The 18356-nt window shown below is 44.2% G+C and overlaps 1 protein-coding gene across 4 annotated transcripts in view; it reads right to left on the bottom strand.

The window, feature by feature from the left end:
• The window catches only part of ME1 (malic enzyme 1), a 1705192-nt gene that overhangs the window by 519890 nt on the left and 1166946 nt on the right, over window positions 1–18356 (bottom strand). The window lies entirely within an intron of this gene.

Here is an 18356-nt window from a genome sequence, read left to right on the forward strand (position 1 = left end):
CACTAAATGCCAACAAAACTAAGATCCTTCTACTCTCTCCCTCAAAATCCTCCTCTATTGACAAAAACTCACTCCAAATCACCAGCCTTAACTCCATTATCGAGGTCGTACCCTCCGCCAAACGTCTTGGTGTAACCATTGATGAACACCTAAAATTTAACAATCACATCCAGCTAAACATCAGGAAAACCCACATAAAACTAGGCCTACTTTACAGAAACAACCACTTCCTCTCGCCACAACCTATCTACTTCCCTCTCTACTGTATGGCGCTCCTCTGCTCACTAATTTATCTTCCCCACACACCTCCAAATTGGAAGTGTTACAATAAAATCGCCAGATTCGCCACCAATGCCAAATCCTCCTCTCATCACTGCACCTCCCTACACTCACTAAATTGGCTTGAACTCCCCAATCTACTTGACCTTCACCAAATCACCACAGCCCACAAATTATTGTTCCAAACTACTAACTGCCCTGCACTATCCAATATTCTGCAACCATATAACCCCCTCAGATCTCTTAGATCTACCCACCAAAACCTGATCACAGTCCAAAAACCCAAGCACCCAGCTGGGCAGCTTCTGCTATCTTTTTCCCTAGCTAAAAAATGGAATGCTCTGCCTCCACACTGAGGACCTGTGACAACCTTAACTTTAAAACTCAACTTCATTCTTACCTTTATCTAAACAGGAAATGCAACTGTACTCTTCCACCCATTCCTCTCAAGCTCTCCTCCCGCTTTACACCAGGCTAACCTTCTTACCTTCCTAACCTCACTTTAAATTGTTGATTGTATATGTAACCAAACAGTAAAATCTAGCCATGATATTATATGCCTGTTTTTATTCCTGAACTAAACTGTAAATATTTTTTTTCTCTTTTTGAATGCTACCTGTTGTTTGTAATTAATCATGTAATTAAACTTTGTATTGTGGAACTTTTCTCTCCGGGCCTCCACTGAAAACGGGCTCCCCAAGCCCAGTGGACCTCCCCGATCATCAAACTGGAATAAATAAATAAATAAATAAAACAACATTGGTCAGATTTCCCTTGAAATGTATGAATGAGTTACCTCTAGATGTCTCGTCACTTCTGGAAATGAAATACCATTTACAGATGATATTAAACAATTCAGCTGTCCTTCTCACTATACTTTTTTGCACCCATCTTCTCCAGACAACCAAAACTTCTAAACCAGAAATGGACATCATAAGAACTTCTGTTGGACACACAAAAATCTACTAGAAAAGTACAATACATTGCAGATTGTATGCTCTATAAGGGGGGGGGATCCTGCAGCACTCTCCCCAGAGCACTGCAAAAACAAAACCTGCTCTGTCCCTAAAATGGACAGTTTATTGTCAGACACATTCAAAAGGCTGCAGTGATAGCTGCTGATGTAAAACAGTGGGCCATAAGCTCCCTAAATAGTGTCTTTGTGTACTTATCACACAGGAAAAATGTATGGGTTGCTAATAACTTAGAAAAGACCTGTTTAGCTACTATCTAATACTGCTTTGAAAGGAAACCGATTAGTGTATCTAATGATCTTCACTCTATGCATACACATCTACACATCACAGAACTATGAACTTTCAGGCTGCTTGACAAAAATAATGGGAGCAGAGAATACTGAAGATAAATTCAAAAATCACATTGGGTATAAAGAATAGATTGGTTCTTAAAGACAGTTTCCTGGCTGAAGTCTCTCTACATAATATCTAGAGTTATGAAATCTTCCTGAAGAATTAAGAATAAACAAAAGTCTTCCAAGGCAAATTTTCACACCAGTCCAAGTGACTGGTTCAAAAGGATGGTAAAAGTAGGATTCTCTAGATAAAATTCAGATCACAAGCTGGAGCATTTGAATGTCCAAGTAACATGTAAAAATGGCTTTTAGAAGCGGTTTTAACTACTGAGTTGTGTTGCTAAAGGTAGTTCTATATGTAAGTAGGGTTACCACCTGTATCTCTTTGCAGGACAGTCCTGATTCAGGCAAGTAGAGTCCTGAGAAACAAATTAGCAAATGTCCTGATATTTTACAAGGAACATATTTTGTAAGTTTTCATCCAAATATTGCATTTTACTATATTTTAAATACCTTAATATATCCAACATCAAAAAACTACAATTCAGTAATAGAAGCTCTTTATTTGACAAAGTGAAAATCTGCCTATTTGAGGACGATGTATCCTGCAAAAGCTCATGTTTCCATAAGAAATATCCCATTTTGGGTCTCTAAACAGGTGGCAACTTTGTATGTCACGGGGCATAATGGCTGAAAATGCGATGCAATAGATAAAGATGCTAAACCTGTTTTAGGGCCATCAGATACTGTAATACGTATGGAACTGAAACACTACATACATAAAGTACTTATTCTTTCACCACAAAGAATATTTTTAAGTCTACTTCAAAATCAGTAAGGCCTCACTAAAGAATAAATGAATGAATGTTTGGGATTAACTTGAGATCTTTCATGTTGTGTCAGGCTGGGTCATAACACCCTCTCTGCTGGGACAGAAGGGTAATGCTGAAAGGTAGTATTGTCAAGGACATTGCTTAATGACGACTAAATTGTCAAGGACACTGCTTAAAGACAACTAAATTAGAAGAATGAACTTCAAATGTCCTGGCAGAAGAAAACAAGAACACCTACAATGAGAGGCAAAAGACCCTGCTTCTATGGTATTGCGGCATTTGCTGCCAATGCTAGACAATAAGGCAACCTAGTGCAAAATGACAGAATGTAGTGGTTTCACATGTGATGAAAATTTTCTGTTCTGTAGCTATTAGACATTTTTCTGCTTACTGTGCTTTGGTCATGTGGAATGTAGACTGTTTGTAAAATTAAATTTGTCTCGATAGCTCAGAATCAGAGAATGACCGCCAACCAACCCATCTGGTAGAACTGACTGCCCCCTTGATTCGTCAATGTACGCACACTACAATATTGTTCATCTGTTCAGTCACACACTGAAGAAAGTACAGTTGTGTTCACTTAACATAAATGTAGATGTTTGAGTGTATTCACTGCTGCAGTCATCACACTTGGGTTATCCTGCCAGGGTTAGCCTTCAACTGGCCCGAATACCAGAGGTTTAGTATTTCTGCGTTGGTTGCTGTTGCTCCAGGACTGATGTCAGATCATCAGTGGTAACAATCACGCAGACAACGCCATTACATCAGTTTTTTTTGCCCTGACTGTCAGGAGCCCCCAAATAGGGAGCTAGGTTATGATGGGAAGAACACCACCAGTAGAAAGTAAATATCAAAAATTCCCTGTAAGGAGAGAGGAAGAGAGAGAGAGAGAGAGAGAGACCAGGGGGATGGAAGGTGGAAAACCAGGACTGCAACAGTGAAGTGGTAAGTGTACATAACTGCACCATGTTCTTCGTGTTTCACTGTTGCAGTCATCACACTTGGGTTGATTCCCAAAGCTGAAGAAAAGGGTGGAGGCAGTCAAGAAGACTGGGGGCTGGGCTAGGATACCCTGCAAGACTGCAGTGGCAAAGCCTGCCCTGGATTTGGAGAAGATAGGCAAGTGGCAATGCCTGGTGAAGGTATGAACAGAAGTCCATGTTGCAGCCTCCAGGACGTCCCTGGTGGGGACCCCTCTGAGAAAAGCTGCAGAGGTGGAGGTTGCCCTGGTGGAATGCGTCCTGACCTCATTTGGGGTGGCTTCCCATGCTGTAAGTAGCAGAAATGGATGTAGTGTGCTATCCATTTGAAGCTGGATTGTTTGGATATGGCCTTGCCCTCCTTCCCCTGCTGCGAAGCTGACTAGCAACTGGTCAGTTTTTCTAAAAGATTTAATCCTATCCAGATAGAATCTGTCTGTGCACATCTAGAGAGCGCAGAGTCCTTTCCCTCTTGTTTTGTGGGTTAGGGAGAAACGTGGGCAAATGAATGGATTGGTTGAGAGCCACACTGGACACCACTTTAGGCATGAAGGATGGGTTAGTCCTGAGGGAGACCCTTGTCAGCATGGAAAATGATGAAGGGCTCTACAGCCATGAGTGCTTGTAGCTCAAACTCTTCTAGCTGAAGTGATGGCCAGAAACAAAGCTGTTTTCCAAGACAGAAATTTTAACTCTGCTGAAGCTGCAGGCTCAATGGGGAGTAGGGGGAGCTTTTCAAACACAAAGTTAAGGTCAAAAGCTGGGGAAGGAGCTCTTTTGGGTGGCCTTAGGCTGTTAACCCCTCTTAGGAACTGTCTGATGAGAGGGTATTGGGAAGAGAGGTGGCTCTGTGCTGTAATGAGCAGAGATGGCAGAGGCATGAATTTTAATAGAAGAGAAGGATAGACCCCTGTTTAGTATGTCTGCTAGGTAATCCAGGATGAGAGGTAGGGAGGGCTGTGCTGTTTCGGCTCCCTTAGCCTAGATCCAGATGCAAAATCTTTTCCACTTGTCAGCATAGGATTTTCTAGTGCTGGGTCGTCTGGGCCTTACATATAACATCCAGGACTTGTTTGCTTAGGCTGACAGCTTGAGGAGAGATCAGGAAATGAGCCAGGCTGCCAGGTTCAGGGTCTGCAATTGTGGATGCACGAATTCTCCATTCTTCTGGGTCAGGAGTGTTGGGGATTTGAGGTAGGTGCCATGCTGGCAGGGGTGACAGGCTGCCATGCTGGCAGGGGTGACAGGTTGCACAGCAGTGGGTACCACTGCTGGCGTGGCCAGTATGGGGCAATCAAGATTGCTCTTGGTTTTTCCTACCTTATTTTGAGCAGTACCCTTGAAATGAGTGGTAGAGGGGGAAATGCATAGATTGAGAGGTTTACCCATTGGAAGGATAGAGCATCCACTTTCCAAGACTTGCTGTGAGGCTTCCTGGTGCAGAATTTGCTGAGCTGATGATTGGTGTGGGAGGCAAAGAGGTCCACCTTCGGGGTGCCCCATTTCTGGGTTACAAGGTTGAAGGTTCTGTGGTCTAGCTGCCACTTGTTTGGGTCTAGCAGGTTTCTGTTTAAGTCGTCTGCCAGAGAATTTAGGGAGCCTGGCAGGAATTGTGCTAGCAGGTGTATTTGCATGGCTGAGGCCATGTGCCAAACGGTCATGGCAAGCCTGCAGAGAGGATAAGAGTGAGTCCCTCCCTGCTTGTTGATATACCACATCACTGTGTTGTCATCTGTTTTGATCACTGGAGGCCCCGGGGAGAGTAGGGGTCTGAAAGATGCCAAGGCATGCTGAACAGCTAGCATCTCTTTTTGGTTGATGTGCAGATGTATTTGATTTGGGCTCCAATGGCCATGAATGCACCTGCTGTCAAGGTGTGCACCCTAGGCCTAGTCTGATGCATCTTTGGTGAGGGACTGGGCGGCCTGGAGTTGTGAGAAGAGAAGCCCCTTGTTGTGGTTACATGCTGCTGCCCACCAAAGAAAATCTTTCCTTAGACAGGATATCAAAGGCATGATAGTTTCCAGGTCGTGAGCGTGTTGACACCAAAGACTTTTTAGGTACCATTGTAGTTTCCTCATATGCAGTCTGGCATATGGAATGAGTAGAATGCAGGAGGCCATGAACCCTAGAGCTTGCAGGATTTTCCCTGCAGATAACGGAGTTCTGGTGGCTAGTTGAGAGAAGTAGCCTGTCAGGTAGGCTTGTTTTTCTGGAGTAAGGGATGCCATCTGGGATGCTGTATCCAGGCTTGCTCCCTGGAATACAATTTTTTGTGTGGGGACTAGTTTTGATTTCTTTTCATTGATAGTATACCCTAAGGAGGTCAGTAGGTCCTTTACAAAGGTCAGGTGTTGTAACAGCTTTTCCTGACTGTCTGCCTGAATCAGGCAATCATCTAAGTAGGGGTAAATTTGAATATTTCTTTGTCTGCAAAAAGCAATGGGTGGAGGCAGGCATTCTGTGAAAACTCTGGGAGCAGTGGATTAGCCAAAGGGAAGCGAGAGAACTGAAAGTGCATAGATCCTGCCCTGAAATGTAGATATTTCCTGCAAGAGTCCCTGACTGATTGGGATGTGTAGGTAGGTGTCTTTTAGGTCTAGGGTGGCTAACCAAGCATCCTTGGAAAGCACAGGAAGAAGCTGCTGAAGGATGAGCATTTTGAATTTTGGTACCACCAGAAAGGTGTTTAGAATGGATAGATTGAGGATTGGGTGACAGGTACCCTCTTTTCTGGGTACCATGAAGTGTCTGGAATAGAAACCTTGGCCTATCTGGTCTGCAGGAAAATGCTGTATTGCCCTCAAGGAAAGCAGGGAATGGACTTGCTTTTTGGCCTCTGCTCACTGGTTCGGAGGAAGATCTGGGAACCCTTTTGGGGTTGGCAGTGTGTGGAAATAAAATTTGTATCCCTGGGACACATTGTTGAGGACCCATCAGTCATTGGGTAATAGAGGCCCAGTTGTTTGCATGGAAGGAGAGTTTTCCTCCTAGGAGCATAAGCAGGTGGGGCAGAGGTAAGGGGTGGAGGTGTAACGTCATTGTGAGTTCTTACCATAAGGGGGTGGCTTAGTACTCCCTGTTTTTGAAGAGGAGGAACTCCATTGCTTAGATCTCTGCATTCCCTGGGACTGCTGTCTGGGGGGTCTGCTTCCCCTGGGTCTTGGCTGAGCTGGCCTGGAGGGGGCCGGAAAGGACCAGTGCTTGAAGGGGCAATGCCTACTGAACCTCAGAGACTGGACCTGTAAAAAGTCTGTCTGCACAGATTTAGCTTTTTCTTCCATCTTTAAGACCTCTTCTTCCTTGGTGCCAAACAAATTGTCTTTGTTCAATGGTGCGTCCAATAATTTTGATTTGACATGGTCTGGCAAGGACGGTTCCTTAAGCCAAGCATGCCTTCTAAGGACAGAACCAGTGACTGCGGCCCTGCAAGATGCTTCTAGGGCGTCAAAGCCACATTGCAAAGTGTGCTTAGTAACTTGGCTTGCGGAATGCATAAGTCCTTGTAATTATTTTCTGCACAAGCAGGAAAGGAAGATATTTTTTGTTTGAGGAGTTCCATGGTATACTGCTTATATTTCAGCACGTGGAACTGACAATGTAGTGCTCTAATAGCAAGAGATGCAGAGGTGTATTACTTTTTTACCCAATCTGTCTAAAGCTCGGGAATCCCTGTCTGAGGGGGTTGGATTCTTAGCTGATATTGCTTCAGTTCCTTTAGGTCCTTGGGAGATGACCTCTGGGTAAGCAGTAGGATTTTTGAAAAGGAATTTGAGAGAGTCTGGGGACTCTGTAGTACCTGTCAGTTTTCCTGGGGGCAGGAGGAAGGGTTTCAGGAGTCAAACTGGATTCCATAAAATCATCATCCAGGACAGGAGGAATGGCTAAATGTCTTGCTGTGGTAAATCTAAGAATTCACTGAGAAATGCTCCCTTAAAGTATGTAGGGTTTCACCAAATGAAAAATTCTCGGCAGGAGAGGCAGAAGGAATGGATTCCTCTGAATCAGAATCCTCATAAGCAGAGAGGGGTTGCATGTCTTTATATTCAGAAACCTCAGAGTCATCGGACTCCTTTTCAGATAAAACTACTGGGGACAAGTCTCTCTTTTGGAAAGGGTAGCCTGGCTTCCCCTAATAAGCAGAATAAGGTCTTCCACTGGCTTCCCCTAATAAGCAGAATAAGGTCTTCCACCATTTTAAGCATTTGAGATTGAGGCATGGAAGCAGGTGCCTGAACTTGGGTCAGTTTTTTAGACGTAGTTCATACCAGAGGCTTTAGAAACTCGGTAGTTTTAGAAAGAACTGAAGACGTGAAAGAAGTCTGTTTGTGTCGAGTACTGGTAGTGCGAAGAACTTCCTCGGAAGCTGGCACCTGCTCAGCAGCTCTGGACCCATCCCAAGTTAGAGACATCCACAGGATCCTTAGTCGAAGAAGAGTCTCGTGGCATACCGGACTCCGAATGGGTCTCTGTAGTGGCCTGCGAATCCACAGAAGTGGGCATCAGGGGCTGCAAAAGTGCCTGAGGAACAGAGAACTGACTAGCTTAATGGAAGCATTGTTGGCAGTTTTGGACCTGTGCGGTCTGTTGTCTATTTTTTTTCGGAAGATAGGTATTTGGATGGCTTACTGAAGCCATATCGGAATAAGAGAACTGAGCATGAAAATATTTAGCAACAATAAGGGCCAGACAACATATAGTTCTGGCGTTGAACAAAGCACAAAAGAGACAGCGAGGGACGTCGTCGTCTTGGGCCTAAATAGGTGACGCAGTAAGAATGGAAGTCTTGGTGTGGTATTTGCTTTCCACAGGCGAGACAATTGTTAACTTTTTCTGATATCGGTTAGAGCAAGAAAAAAGGATCCCCAATGGGGTACTTGACTTTAGAAGACGTCAACTTCAATTCGGAAACGAAAACTCAGGTAGCATCCGACCAGCACTCATGTGAGCTACTTCTGCTTAGGGCTCCTCAGCAAGAAAGACTGATGTAATGAGATCGGCTGCCTGATTTTATACCACTGACAACCTGTCAGTCTTGGAGCGACAGCAACTGACGCAGAAATAATAAGCCTCTGGTATTCAGACTGAGGGCTACCCTTGACAGGATAATCTAAGTGTGATGACTGCAACAGTGAAACAGGAAGAACATCTAACTGAAAAGATTTTAAGGCCAGGAGGATAGCAAACATCTTTTTTTACATTTACCTACTTGAGTGTTCTTCAGAGGAGAGCAAGTTCCCTCCATCTAAAGGTCTTAGAAGATGCTTCCAGAGTGCAGACTAAGTGTCCATAAGGTTAACTGTGTTATCCTCACTGATCATTTACAGAAGGGATCTAGGAAGAAAAGCTTCCTTAATAGGTGTTGGGCTAAACTGAGATCAGATGGATATAGAAAAGACAGACAGGAAAAGAAAATGGGAAATAATAAAGCTACATTTTAAATAAATATGCATATTTTGTACATGTCTGAGAATTCATATGCAATATACAGTTGAAAGGAAAATATAAACATTAAAAAAAAAAATGCCATTTTTTAACTGGATTGTAAATGTTACAATTTTCTCCTGTCCAGACATTAATCATTATAGGTTTATTTATTTATTTTATTTTACATTTGTTAACCGGAAAATTCGGACTGGACCAGGTCCATTTTCAGCATAACACAGAAAACAGGTTACATCATGTATGCTGAGCATAGTAATATAATAAGAAATTAATAAAACACTCCAGGTAACATAGGTAAAACGACAATAAGAAGTTATGTACCTACCATAACGTCCCATGTTAGTTTTCTTCTCGCCTTCTTTCTTGCTGGTTGGGATTGGAGCCGATCCTCGGCTCTGACTCGGCCATCTTCAAAAGCTCGAGAGCTGCTTACTGGCTCAAGGCCCCCCCTATGTCCCATGATGCCTGGTGTTAGATACCCAGATCTCGTTTGGTAACCTAACTACAGACATAATAACAATTATAATAATACAGTAAATTTAGCAGGATACAGGAACCTACTGGAGAGACAGAAGTAATAGCCAGAGAAGACTCAGCCAGTGAACAACAAACCTAAGGAACTCTTCTTGGTCTACTAGGATAGGGGGATGGAGAGTGAGATGCAAGAAAGAAGGCGAGAAGACAACTAACATGGAACGTTATGGTAGGTACATAACTTCTTAATGTTAAGTTGTCTATCTCGCCTTCATTCTTGCTGGTTGGGACAGCGTTCCTAGCACCTCAATCCTGGGTGGCTCATCGGAACAGACTCTTCAGAACAGTGGAACCAAAATCAGCTCTGCTTCTGGAAGCCACATCCAGTTTATAATGTGAAATGAAGGTATGTGGATTAGCCCAAGTAGCTGCCGCACAAATAGTTTCCATTGGCAATCTGGCCTGAAAAGCCACAGAAGTAGCTAGAGCTCTGGTGGAGTGACCTTTGGGTTTAGCAGGCAGCTCTTTATTTCTTAGCTGATATATAAAGGTAATAGTAGAAGTCAACCACCTAGATAAGGTGCCTTGTTTTCCCTCAGCGTAAGACAGGAACAACTGGTCTGATTTTCTGATTTGCTTGGTTCTATGCAAGTAAAAGCGTAATTGTCTATGGACTTCCAGCTGATGTAACTTGTATTCTATTCTGCCTTGTTGGAATAATTTGGAAAGAACACAGGTAGTTCAATGGACCGATTCAAATTATAATCAGAACTAACCTTTGGAAGAAAGGAAGGGTTAAGTCTGAAGAGAAACTCTATCATTGTGAAAAACTAGGTAAGGAGGATGAACACAAAGCGCCTGAAGTTCAGAAACTCTTCTGGCCGACGTAACTGCGACCAGAAGAAGGGTTTTCCAAGAAAGAAACTTCAAGGAACAGGAAGCTGCCAGTTCAAAGGGAGGCAGTATCAGGGAAGCTAGAATCAAATTCAGATCCCACGGAGGCAGGGGACCTCTTACTCAGGGCCTGAGTAGAGTGGTCCCTTTAAGAAAGGCTTTACAAAGCTTATGGGACATGATGCTGGAATCAGATAGGCCCGTATGAAAGTTTGAAATTGCAGCTAGCTGAACTCTAATTGTGGCAGAAGAGGTTCCTGTTCGAAAAAGTTCTGCTAGAAATTCTAAAATATGGTGCACAGGGGCTGAAAAGGGATCTATCTTCCTGTTCTCTGCCCATAAGGAAAAAAGTTTCCACTTGCTAGTTTTCCTAGTAGTCGACTTATGCGAGGATAAGATGATTTCACGCACCGAATGAGAGATGTTGGGAAGCCTGGCTAAGGTCGGAAGAGAAGAAACCAAGCAGTGAGCTGGAGAGAGTGAAGAGATTGGTGCAGTCTGCCTGACTGATGGATCAGGAGTTCAGGAATTGGGTCCAGGGCTGCTCCAGAAGGTGATGATGCAGGAAAGGGAAACAAATTTGTCGAGGCCAGTAAGGGGCAATGAGGATCATCTTGCATCCCAATGTGGTAGCTTTCTGAATTAGTTTGGGAATCGGGAAATGGAGGGAATGCATAAAGTCCCTGGGGCCAATCGTGAACTAGAGCGTCTCTGGGGAGGTGTCCGGGGAGAGGAAAGGGAGAGAAGAAATTGTCGCACTTGTTGTTGAAGGGGGTGGTAAAAAGGTTGCAATAAGGCTGACCCCACTTGCGGAAGGTTTTGTCCGCCAGTCTGATTGAGAGACCACTCCTGAGGCATAAGAACTGCTCTGCTCAGCCTGTCTGCTATAACATTGGACTTCCCAGGGATGTGCACTGCTATCAGAAACTGTTGGGAAGAGATCACCCACTGCCAAAGTCTGAGTGCTTCTCGACATAAGAGGTAAGACTTGGTTCCGCCCTGCTTGTCGATGTACCATACCACTGACATATTGTCTGTTTGAATTGCAATGGTCCCAGTGGGAAGAGAGTTCTGAAGAGCTTGCAACACTAAAAGCACGGCTCTCATCTCCAAGACATTGATATGCAGATGGTACTCGTGAGGCTCCCAGGTGCCTTGGACTGTTCTGCCCTGAAAATGCCCCCCCCCACCCGATCAGGGAGGCGTCCGTGGTCACCTTAGGTACTGGAGGAGGAAGAATGAATGGTCTTGCCCTGGTGTAATGATGGGGAAACCATCCACCAAACAAGCTGGTTTTTGCATGACTGTGTGATCATTATCATGCAAGACATTGGGAGTTGCTGGAAGGACCATTGTGTGAACATCATCCACTTAAGAATCCTCATGTGAAAACATGCAAGGGGAACTAGTATTATAGCTGCTGCCATGAGACCCAATGTTTTTAGGACAAATCTGGCCTGAATCTTTTTGCAACCTAATAAGACCTGCACATGTCGTCGAATGGCTAACACACTGTCTGCTGGGAGAGTCGCTGACATGTCCTTTGTGTTTAAATTTGCGCCTATAAATTTGATAGATTGACAAGGCGACAATGCAGACTTTTTGAAATTTATTGTGATGCCTAGAGTAGAGCACGTTTGGATGGTGTAGTCTCTGGCTAGTAGCAGGTGATGCCTAGTGGTTGCAGTAAGGAGCCAGTCGTCTAAATATGGAAATACCTGGAATCCTTGCCGTCTCAAGTGAGTGGTGACTACTGCCAAACATTTGGTGAACACCCTGGGGGCTGTGGTGAGACCAAAGGGCAGCGCTCTTAACTGATGATGACTGGCTCCCCAGCCGGAAGCGGAGGAATCTTCTGGAGCGTCTGTGCATTTTGATATGGTAGTACGCGTCCTGAAGATCTATGGAGCACATCCAATTGTCCTGAACCAGAAAGGGTAAAATGGACTGTAGCGTGACCATCCGCAACTTTGTTCTTTGAACAGACCTATTTAGTCTGCTGAGATCCAGAATGTGTCTCCAGTCCCCTGTCTTTTTTGGTACCAAAAAGAACCTTGAGTAAGTTACGGATCCTTGTTGGTCTGCTGGGACTGACTGGATGGCTCTTTTTCTTAGCAGTTTTGAAATTTCTTGAACTGCTTGATCCCTTAGATTGGGTGGAACATCTGGAAGGGATTTGTTGGAAAAGAGTGGAGTGCAAAAGAAGGGAATTTTGTAGCCTTCATATATGATAGAAAGTACCCATTTGTCTTGTGTTATACTTTGCCAGGCTTTTGGGTACAGCGATAATCTTCCCCCAACTGCCTCCGAAGGTGGACAGTCGGGCAGCACTTCAGGGATGCTGGAAGGGCTTGTCAGAGAAGGATTCTCTTTGGCCCTGATTTTGCAGACCCCCCCCTGCCCCTAGGGCGGTGTCTATTGTTTCCTCCTCTGCCCCTGGAGGGGAACTCTCCACATGTGTCAGGCACGGCTCCCTGGGATTTCCAGAACCACATCTTCCCACTCTTCTAACCCTTGGGATACGGTCTTGAAGGAGTGGAAAAACTGACTCCAATGGCAGAGAGTCTTGCCTTCCTGCTCACACCTGGTAAGGGTATCCTTCAACTGTGGTCCAAACAGAGCAGAACCATCAAAGGGGGTGTTGATGAAAGACGTCTTGAAGGGTTCCGCAAAGTTGCAGAACCACATCCAAGCGTGTCTCCTCAAAGCCACACCTGTGCCTGCGACCTTACTCGCTCCATCGGCTGCATAAGAGATGAGCCGAATGGAGGTTTACACTACAGAATTTAGAGTCGCCAGCTGGGAGGCAATCTTAGCCTGAGCCCCCGCAGCTGATGGATCTTGAAGGGTATCTCCTAGCTCTAAGGAGATCCCTTTGAAGGTGGGTACAATGGCACAAATAGTTCAGAGACCTCATGGAAAAGGTCGCTCAGGAAAACACCTGCTTCCCATATCTGTCCATCGTCCTAGATTCCTTATTAGGGGGATGGACAGACGAAGTTTCAGCCAACTCCTTTTTATAGTGGCCGCTGCTACCACCATGGCATCCACAGAAACACCCTTGGTCAGAAATTGCTGGTCTTGAGGGCCAGTGATGAATTTTGTGGGCCTACGGCGAGTTGCTTCCATTGAGTCTGGAGCTGACCATGCCTTTCAAGCCACCACCGACATCAGTGGATCGAAAGGCGGAGATACCCAGGAGGTGGAGGGTTGGGAACCAAAACCCATCCAGGAATACCGACTCATCCTTGGAAGGGTTAAGGGTAGTCCAGTTCCCCCTCTGCCCAAGGATTTCAAGGATGTCTGAGAAGGAGACGTCCTCAGAGGGGGATCTCGGGGACCCTTCAGACTCCTCCAAGTCAGTATCTGAAGTGACAGACTCGGGAGTCAACATGCTTCCTCTTGCATTTCCTCATTCGAGGGGGCTCCTCTGAATGAACGGGGAAGGCCTCGGAAGAGGAAGATACACCCAATGGGGTGCCCTGGAGCACTTGTTCCCCACGCTTGGGGTCTGGAGGAGGGGCAGAGGCAGGAGCAGGCACCATGGGGGGAGGAGCTGATGAGGCTGACCGTGAGGCTAACTCAGATGCCAGCACACTCATGACCTTGAAGGCACCCCTTCCTGATATCAGAGAAGGCTCCGGCTCCGAAGAGACCGGAATCCTTCCCGGCACAGAGAGACTGCTCCGAAGCCGATGTAGGAGCCAAACTCACCTGTGCTGAAGCTCCGAGAGGGAGAACGGGGTCAGACAAGTGTCTGATGCCACTCGCCCCCTCAGAGCTGAAGAGGGAGTCCCGGCACCCAGATCCCTCCAAGGATGGCACCATGGAAGAGATCGGAGTCGACGACAGAACCGAAAGGGGAAGTATCGGCGCTGACGGACCCACGGTTCCAGCCACAGCATGCTCCGGCTCCGAACTCAAGGGATGAGTCGACGGAGGAACCATCGGAGAAACAGGTAGAGCCAAGCCCTGATGGGGGGGGGGGCTGGATAGCATTTTTGCCAGGGCCTGCGACTTTAAAAGCCTGCTCACCACTCTCTCCAAATCATGGTCAGATAACCTAGACGACAGAGAAGAGTGTGACCGATGACTACGCTCAGATTGCAGTAAGGGTGACCCTGGAGCCGAGTGTATCGACACCAGGGATGGTGACCTGGAGCGTTTTCGACTCCGTGACTGTTCCGACGGAAGAGTCGGAGCCGACTGGGAGACAGATACTTCGGCTCCGGTCAGAGCCGAAGTTGACAGGTGCTTCGGTTCCAGCCGGAACCGAAGTTGAAGCAGAAGCCATAGTCTGAGACGGCTCCGAGCTGGGAGCCGACAGCTTCAATGGCCTAGAAGGTTTCAGTGACTGAGTCTTGGCCGGTGATCCTTCAGGTTTAAGCAAACCCCTAAGGATAAGCTTATTCCTACGCTCCTGCAGGACTCTTGGACTAAAGGCATGACACACCAAACAAGAGTCCTGCAGGTGTAGGGAACCAAAGCAATAAACACAAGTGTGACCATCTGTCAGAGACATTTTCTGACAGCATGAGTCACACTTATTGAATCCAGACACTTTTGTGTCTTTAGACATTCCTGTGAAGAAAAATCAATTACAAAGAACAAGTATAAAGGAGAGTAGGTAACTGGAAAAAATATACACAAACCACACAGGTTACCACACCCTAACAGCACACACACACTATACAATATAAAATTTGCAACTACCACAATTTCTAATGAACTTTGTCTACCTTAAAAAATAAAACAATGATAAGCCTCTAACTAAAATGGCTTACTTTGAAAAGGTAAATGGGAGTGGGGGAGGGAGAGGAAAACTCTAAGGAGAAAACAAGTTTTTAAGGGGGGGAACACTAAAACTACCATAGAACCTACAGCTAAGCTATGACAATAAGTGTATATTCAATAAAGTAAAAAAAAGTCCTAAATATAGTGAATAAAGAGAAAATATATGACCGGAGCCAGTAAACGCAACCTCGTAGCAAAACAGCAAACAAGATCTGGGTATCTAGCGTCAGGCATCATGGGACATGGGGGGGGCCTCGAGCCAGTAAGCAGCTCTCGAGCTTTTGAAGATGGCAGAGTCAGAGCAGAGGATCGGCTCCGAACCCAACCAGCAAGAATGAAGGCGAGATAGACAACTTAACATTGTCAGTTATACATTGGTAAGAGAAGAAAATATATCAAGTAAGATTCTACAGTTAAAAGTACCCTTTCAGATGACCAAGCCTACAGGGGATCAGAGATCCAGCATGTGATCAGAGAGGAGTTTGGGAGTTAATAGGAGTGTGGGTAGGGTTATGTAATACAAGGGCATAACCAGGTACTAAGAAGATGTGATTTGAGGGAGTTTTTGCATATGGATGTAGAGGGGGCAGTGGACACGGATATGGGAAGAGTTCCAATTTCTGGCAACGGTGTGGGAGTAGAGCACTTTCCCTGCATTATGGTTAGCCTTGGTGATGGAGAGGAGAGATTTTTCACTAGATCTTAGGTACCAGTTTGCAGTACAGACAGTAAGTAGGTTGGATAATGAGGGTTTTTTTTCAGGATATTTGAGAATATTGCAGGCTGTGCCCAGCTGGTGATAGTTAAGTAGCTGTGGGTAGCTCAAGCCATTTTAGTTCTTTTAGTGCAGTACAGTGATGGGTTCTATAGGTTGAGTTAGTAGCAAACTTGGCTAATTTATTGTAGCATGATTCGTTAGTCTAGGTCACATTGTCTGATTTGGGTAAAGACTGGTGCTACGTATAATAGAGTTGAGAGGAGGTGGCTTTGTGCAAGAGTGACTCTTGCTTTTTGAGAGAGAAAGGACTTATGCCTGGTATAGGAAGCCTAGCATTTTGTGTACTAGTTTTATGGTACATGAGATGTGAACATCAAAGTGGAGATTATTCTCTATTTCAATGCCCAGAAGTTTGGTGTGGTTAGAAGGGGAGATGGCGGTGCCGTCCTTAGATGTTATGGCAAAGGGGGGTTAAATCTATTGGGGGTAAATAGCAGTTTTCTGCTTAGTTTCTGATGGTATCAACAGTCTCTTTCAGGAAACAATAACTATGTCTCAAATGTCTAAAACGTTCCCCAACAGAAACTGAAAAATATTAAATGCTAACTAAACTGATTACAAGCTCCAAATCGTTTACAGTTAGCAACAATAATGCATTTAAATTATATTAAAACAGCAGATGGCATATTGTTGTCTGAACTTTATCTCATTACCATTCAAGCACAACTGAGGTTTTCACAGCTATGATATGTCTTACTATTAGGTAAGGTGACATACACCAAGTTTTACAAGAATATGTTAAGGTTTTTCACCGGTGAGTACTTAGAAGTGAAGTAGTAAGCTTCAAATGCTTTTTTAAATCTGGAAAGGCAGTCAATAGGCTTACCAGACCTTTTCTACAAGTGACAAGTATCAAATATGTGGTTTGTGAAATACCGGCTTGGTGAGATTTCTCATCACGTAGTTTATGCAAGGAGGACAATCTGTGCTACAGCACACGTGCATTCGGATACTGAGTTCAGGTTTACTCTATACAGATTATCTAGTTTAAGTTTTCATCAGTGGCTCATGTTTTTTTCAAGTTCACATTCTTGTCTATTAATATGCTTAAATACTTCCAGCTTTTGACAAATTAAATTTACTAACATTCATTTTCAAAAGTAAACTTCGATGCTGCATCTTTGAGCCACGTTGGGAACTAGGTAAATCGCTATTAATGGAATCTTTGTAAGCCAATCAGCGAGTTTGTGCATTCCCTGCTGTATCTCATGTCTGAATTCACCTATACTATATTCACTATGCAGGAGAACCAAAGCACCAACATACCATATTTATTTTGTTGACTGGGTTTAACCTTGCTGGGTGATGCTCATTTTTAGAGGGGTCCCAAGCTGTAAAATGTCAGCAAAAATGCATAAAAAAAAAGAAAACTACAGTACAAGTATAGAGGCTGTGGCTAGATATAAATATGTTTTTAAAAGTGCAATATAATTAGATTGGAAGGAAATGAAGAGGAGGGGATAAATATGGTTAAGATTTAAAAAAAAATCTAACACAGGAGACAACAGAATGCATTAGTAGTAAATACAAAGGATACATGCAAGGAAAAAAAAAGAAAAAAGTAGTACAGTAGGCCGAGTAGCAGACTGGAGAAAAAATAGTAATGTTACAAAATTTAGTTTGTTAATAGAGTGGTTTAAGTAAGAATGAGGTGTAAATTTATAGAAGTACTGAGTAACCACATCGAGGGTGATATTTTAAAGTATCAGTCAAGTGTATTTTATACATATTGTATGCTGATATGCTTTATCTTTAAAGGTAAAGAATATTAAGCAGACAAATTGACCCTTGTGGAACTCTGTGGAACTTTGTGCTTTTGAGGAATGCTGATTTGAAGTTCTTTTGTCACGCAACAATTTGCAAATAATTCTGACATGTGGTGACAGAACCTGGTCTAGATAATCACACAATCTTTCAGCTGGTCTAGTATCAGTTTTTGACCATAAAACCTTTGAGAAATCTAAGACAATAGCTGCTGTGTGCTAGCTTTTGACCAGTTTGAAGCACTAGTTTGAAGAAGAAATTCTCCAAAAAAATGAGAGAACTAATTCATAAACATGGAGTAATCACAAATAAGAACAAAGCCCAGCAGACAACTGAAACAAACTGTTAATACAAAGCAGAAGAAAAACAAATGTGAATCAATTTTGCTAGTAAATATGGGTTATAAGCAGCAGGTAAGAACAGAGTTTGGAAACAGAAGTGATAAAGATGAGGGAGGAATTTAGGTGATGTGTCTAGTGGAAAAGCACTTGTAGTCAAGAATTTTGATGGAGGTGTCTTTGGAAAAGCACTTGTAGTCAAGAATTTTGATGGAGGTGTCTTTTTGAGCTGTACTCTGAAAGTGGGGAAAATATTTATTTTATGTGGGAAGGGGAACTGCCAGAGTTTGGGTGCAATAATGGAGGAGGAGTGGTCAAGTATACTGCAGTTTGGGTGTCATTTGGGAGAAGTGGAGTTTGTAAGGGGAGGCTTTATTATGGAGTTTGGCAGCAGCAGTCAGGAAGGCATATGGTTGTAGTAATCTGAAAAGAGACCCTAGGAATAGCTCAACTCTGTAGGTGACT

The sequence above is a fragment of the Protopterus annectens genome, chromosome 1.part0 (assembly GCF_019279795.1).
Source record: "Protopterus annectens isolate FY-2018-M chromosome 1.part0, PAN1.0, whole genome shotgun sequence".
NCBI lineage: Eukaryota > Metazoa > Chordata > Ceratodontiformes > Protopteridae > Protopterus > Protopterus annectens.